This window comes from Delphinapterus leucas, chromosome 2 (assembly GCF_059928025.1).
Source record: "Delphinapterus leucas isolate spDelLeu-1000000601 "Yukka" chromosome 2, BTC_Dleu_Yukka2, whole genome shotgun sequence".
NCBI classification, from domain to species: Eukaryota; Metazoa; Chordata; class Mammalia; order Artiodactyla; family Monodontidae; genus Delphinapterus; species Delphinapterus leucas.
In genome coordinates this window covers 9,958,025-9,964,024 of record NC_143130.1, presented here as the reverse complement: position 1 = coordinate 9,964,024, position 6,000 = coordinate 9,958,025, and positions in this window count along the sequence as shown.

Below are 6,000 nucleotides of genomic sequence, written 5' to 3'. Positions count from 1 at the left end.
TGTGTTGATGTCACAGTTGGTAGAGTGAGAAATTAACCCGCGGCTCCTAGAACATGTTCCTGCCCCGGAGTCCTAAGGCCTGGCCTCAGCCACACGTCCAGTTACGGAGTGTGCCTCTCAGCCCATTTTGCCTCAGACTCATTGAGGCCTTTGACTTCTTAAAATAAGTGTGATCAGGCCATCAGCGCCTGTTTAAAGTTGAGCTGGGGAGTGCGGTGAACGGCTAGGAGTTGGTTTGCGTGTGCTGGCAAGGGTGCAGCAGGAACAAGGCAGGGCACCGGGCGCTGGCGTGCTCGTGCCTTCCAGGTGTACCTCGAAAGGCTTCTAACGTACGCAGAGACTGACATCTGTCTGGCCAACTGGGAGCGGATTGTTCTGGGGGGCATCCTGCTGGCCTCCAAGGCGTGGGATGACCAGGCAGTAGTGGAACGTGGACCACTGCCAGATCCTGAAGGACAGCACAGTGGAGGACATGTGAGTGCGGCCGGGGGCCTCTGCAGAGGAAACGCGACCCTTTGTGGACGTGCACAGCGTGGAGTGAGTGAATGTGACTGCACGTCTGTTGTGTGCTGGCCGAGAAAGGACATGGTTGCAGATAGGATTTGCAAAAACCTGTATGTCTCATCCTGTGGGTCCCGAACAGGTACTGGTGACACCTTCTGGTTTGTGAAACTGGTCACTGAAACTGTATTCTAGGCGAACCTTCCTTTACCTTCCTGCTCTCCGTCTGCGGTGAGGTTCATCCCAGCTCTGTACACTGCAAACCGATGACAGGCAGCAGATGGGCTAAAATGTTACCTGTTTCTGTTCTGTTTCAGAGAGAAGGTAAAATTTAACTGCTTTTGTCACATTTTGCAAGTTCACCTGCTTAAAATGAGCGTTCTGTCCCCGAGGTCCCCCTGTGCATCCTGGTCAGGCTGCGCGTTCTCCTCTCTCAGGGCACCATCCTGAGCTCACACTTAGCGGCATCCTGGGGGCTGGGTGTACAGGAGGCAGGGTCAGAGCCTCTCAGGAGAAACGAGCTGTTTTGGAAACACTGAATCAGGTTGAACTTCTTATAGTTCCTTACGGTTTACAGGCCTTTCTGACACGATTCTTGCTCATATTTTTCTGGTCTTGTTTGTCTGGCTTCCTTGAGGAAGCTCTGAGCTGGAGCAGGTTCCACTGTGTCCCATCCACATCCAAGTCCCTGGACTCAGTGACCACTACGGGCTCCTGTTCAGCCTGGCCCCTGCTTCCTCTGGTTGCTGGTTCACTGGGCACCCCATTTTTGTGCTGCCCTGGGAGCACTTGTTTGTGTTTTTGGGTCTTTTGCCAGAGCCTTTTCCTGCTGCAGACCTGTACGACTCCTTCCTGCATCTGTCATTCTTTATTATAAAAAGTAAGACAAATAGGAAGATTTTGATAGTAAGAAAAATAAAATAAAAATATAAAAAAATTCTTGATTATATTTCAAGGTGAAAACAGTTGCTAAGATAATTGTCATCCAGACAGTAAGTAGGTTGCTTCCACCTTTCAGCTGCTGTGAGTAACACTGTCGTGAACACGAACACGGGTGTGCAGACACCTCCCTGAGGCCCTGCTCTCTGTTCTTTGGGGTCTGTGCCCAGAAGTGTGATTGCTGCTTGGTGGCTGGTCTTTAAAGTGAGCCCATTTTTCTAGAAAAGCCGACAGGCCATTAGGTGATGAAAACAACTCTCTTTACTCCATTTGCAAGTTGCTAAATGGCATCAGTTCAGTTGGGTTTCTTTACAACGTTGAGCTAAAATATTTCTGAAATGTTTTTTGTTTATTGACTTGAATTTATTTATTATAGAGCTTTACATCAGGACTATTTCTTCGTAATTATCCCCTTGAGAGCTGTAAATCCATCAAGCCCATTTTCTGCATCACTGTTAGTTTTCTGATGGTTTATCACATAACAAGCTGTCTGATGTCCCTGGAGGATGTACTGCTGACATTTGAAAATTCAAATTTGGGGAATTATTTTTATTTTCTAAATCTTGCCTTAGTTTGAAAACACAGCAGCTCTAAAATCTTTATTCCCCCCAAACTTAAACAGAAACATTCAAGAAAACAAATATTCAGAAAGGCTGTTTTTTCCCTAAGGAACCCGTCACCTTGTTCAAAACCAGATTCCTCGTGACCTTAATCCTAGTTATACCCTCAACAAGAGACAGTGGTGTCTAGATACCATTTGAGGCAGACTAGTTCTCTTAAAGTTTATACTAAAAGCAAGGTTTTCTTCCTGGCATTGGAGAATGGGATCTGCAGTGGCGCCTCTTGGCCACAGGGCGGCAGTCGGTCCACAGGCAGCTCCCAGGTCGTCCAGGAGAGAGCGCTTCTGCCTTAGCGGTATTTTTGACACACCTTGTTAAAATCTTATCTGAGTTCCAGTATTTCACAGGATGACCTCTTAAGTCTCACGTAAAGGAGGCATAAATACAAGTCATTAAAAGTGTAAAGTTTAGCACAACACACATTTGGGGCTTTACCTCTTTCTCGAAGCTGCATCGAAGCAGCCCCTCCGATTAAATGACTGGATGCGACGTCGTGGTCTCTCCCTCGAGGCGCTCAGGCCTTCGATAACGACTTGCTGAGGTTTCTCGCTTCTGATCTGCCTGGGAGCTTCCGTCGGTGAACCAGCCACCCTGCTCACCTCCCAGCCTCCCTGCCGCCTCAGTGCTCCCGCCCCCGTTGTCATAGCAGCGCTAAACAGGCTGGGACGGCTGGATGGGGCCCCTGACCGGAAGCAGACGGGCTGCCCCGCCCCCCCGCCAGAAGCAGCCCGCCCCCACCTGGCTCCTCCCCGCCGGAGTTGGTCGCTTCCGGGGCTCAGTTCAGCTCTCACTTCCGGGAAGCCTTCCCTGGATCCCTCCGCCCAGGCTGAGCTTGGACCGCTCCTTTCAGTAACAGGAATTATGGAGCGCCAAGGGCGTGTTAGGTGCTGAGCTGGGGCCAGGCTGCACCGTCAAATGTCACGGTTTCTGGCTTCGAGGAGACAAGGCGGGGAGACTGTGATAAAGGACAGAAGTGAGCCCGGGGTGCTGCCCGGGGAGGTGGCCCAGGACCAGGGCTCCCAGACAGACCTGTCGCCGAGCACGCTTCCACCCCCTCCTCCCCGCAGTAACTTCCGAGAAGTAGGCCTGCAGACTGGGGAAGTTTTCAGATGCATTGTGGCCGCCGTGGTTCTTCTTCATCCAGCTCTAAGTGGGTTGGCCCCCTTATGGACCGGGCGCTGTCGTCGAGTGGTTCTCAGCGTGCGAGCAGGCCCAGCAGCAGCTCGCGGGAGTGTTAGGGATGCACGTTCTCGGGCCCACCCAGACCTGCCGGATCAGACGGGTGGGCCCAGCAGGGGGTCCTCACGTGCCCTGCAGCTGACGGGTGTGCGCTGGGGCTGGGGAACCGCCTCCCCTCCCGTGGTCCCGAGGAAGCCGGTCAGCGTGTCCCCACCGTCTCCTCCCGGGAAGGGCGGTCCTCCAGGTCTTGGGGAGGCCTGTCCTCCAGGCTGCTGTCCGCTCTCGCTGGACTCCACTTGACAGCTCTCGACTGCATCTTCTGTCCCCTGTTTGAGCCGATGGTTCACGCGGAGAGGTGAGGCCAGAGCCTGCCATGTGTGTGCGTGTGTGTGTGTGTGTGTGTGTGTGTGCGCGCGCGCGCGCAAACGCGCTCAGTCTGTGTCAGGGTCGCCCTGAAGCACTTTCTGGTGATCATCCCAGTTAATCAGGCCTCATTCTTCCGGGCACTGGATCTGGTGGACTTGGCTGTGTCCAGCAGCCTGCCCAGGGGGCCGCGGGTGGGGACGGCGGCTGAGCTGTGCGTTTCTGTCTTTCTCTGCAGGAACGAGCTGGAGCGACAGTTCCTCGAATTGCTCCAGTTCAACATCAACGTGCCCTCCAGTGTTTATGCCAAGTATTATTTTGATCTTCGTTCTCTGGCGGAAGCCAACAACCAGAGCTTCCCCTCGAAGGCCCTGAGCAGGGAGAGGGCCCACAAGCTGGAGGTAAGAGGCGTCGGCGCTCCGCGGGTGCTCTGCTGCCAAGGGAGCTGTGCCTTCAAGGTTGTTCTCGCCACTGCGTGTCGTTGTAAAATAATGACGAGGTGCCTTGGATTTCGTTTGTACAGCCTCATATTTTTAATAACCTTCTTAATATCAGCTTTAATTTAATGTGCATTGATTCTATTTTTTTTAATCAAACAAGTTTTAAACTCCTGTTTTAAAAAAGTGAGCCCACACAAAAAAGTGTTTCCCAGCATGCACTTTTGTAAGGAAAAAGATACCAGATGACCCTGTGATTGGGAATCCAAAAAAGGTTTAATTCTGCTTTTATTTTTCATTTTTTCAAAGTATTTTCTTCACAGCCCTGTTAGATCTGGGGCCAGCCCCATCGGTCTTGGCCTGGGTTTCGGGCCGTCACTGTTAAGCTGTGTGACTCTTGTGTCTTATACTTGTGTGTAGCTCAGCTTTGCACTTGCACCTAGCTCTTCCCATCCGACTTTTGACGGCTGAAAGGATGGGGACAGGAATGATCACAGGTGAGAGTTTCTGCATCTTCATCTCAGCACCGCACGAGACAGGGTTCTCGCCGTGTGACAGCCTGGAAGGCTGTCCTGTCAGTCGTTTTGATGGGAGATTATCTGTTCATGAAGTTAGTCAACACACCGAGCACCTGTATCTACCAGGCTTCGCCCATAATGGGGATAGATCAGGACTCAAACCCGTGGCCCCTGCCCTCGTAAAGCTGTATTGCTTTGGTCTGGACAATGGTTCTGACATGACGAGAAAGTAGACACATGTCTTTATCACGATTGGGGAATGTGGCAGAGTCTCTGAGCCTGTCTCTGGAGAGAAGAATGTGTAGAAGGTGCTTCTTGAATGTCAGTTCATGGGGCTCTACAGTCATTTAGTTAATGTCATACTTCAGTAATTTTTTAGTATCTTGAAGCTAATGTGATTACTACCAGGAAAATCTAGGAGAAGCAACTAGAAAATGGTTACTAAGAATTCTAATAGATGGCAGGTACAAGATCACTATACCCAAATTGATAGTTTTCCAAGTCACCGGCAATAACCATTAGAGAATATAATGGAGGAAAGGTGCCATTCAAAATTGCAACAAAGTATAAGCAAGGGAAAAACACAAGCATTGTCCTTACAATGTGCCCAGCGCAACTTAAGCACTTAGCATACGTTTTTCTTTCTTTCTTTCTTTTTTAACATATGTTAACTCATGTAATCTTCACCATGGTTTGAGGGGGGTAGCTGCTATTATTATTCCCAGACAAGAATACTTAGGTTTGGAGAGGAGAACAGCCTTGCCCTGGGCGCACTCACGAGGTTGTAGAGCCTGGAAGCCAGAGCATAGAGCTTGTGTTTAAGCACCGTGCTCCAAGGCCTCGCAGTGCCCTTGCTCAGAGAAAAACCTGTCAAGAAAAGTGCTATAGTGTCTGGGTCTTCTCCCCGCCGCAAATTTATTCCAGTCTCAGACCTGCGAGTGTGATCTGTTTGGAGAGGGGGTATTTGCAGATGACGTCACACTGGATTAGGGTGGGTCCGGAATCCAATACCAGTGCCCTTCTAAGGAGACGGAGACCGGAGACATGGGGACAAGACCACACGGTGACAGCAGAGACTGGAGTGGGAGAGGCAAGGAAGGGGTCTTCCGTGGAGCCTGGAGAGAGCGTGGCCAATGCCTCGATTCCCGACTTGCAGCCTCCAGAGCCATGAGAAAGTCAAGTTCTGCTGTTGGAAGCCATCCAGCTGCCATTTGTTGCCGCAGCTCCAGGAACCTCAGAGACGTGCAAAACCTAAATAGAGAAAGTGCTCAGTGCTCCTTAAGGGCCGGACAGGATGCACGGTGTTGCTGATGTAAACACGTCCGTCTGCACCCCCTTTCCACTGCCCCCTCCATCCAGGGGATTCCTGTCACCCAGTCCTGTCCCGACTGAGGACCTTTCTCTGAGCTCTGATTTCTGTCTGGCACGTTTCCCCCCACGGAT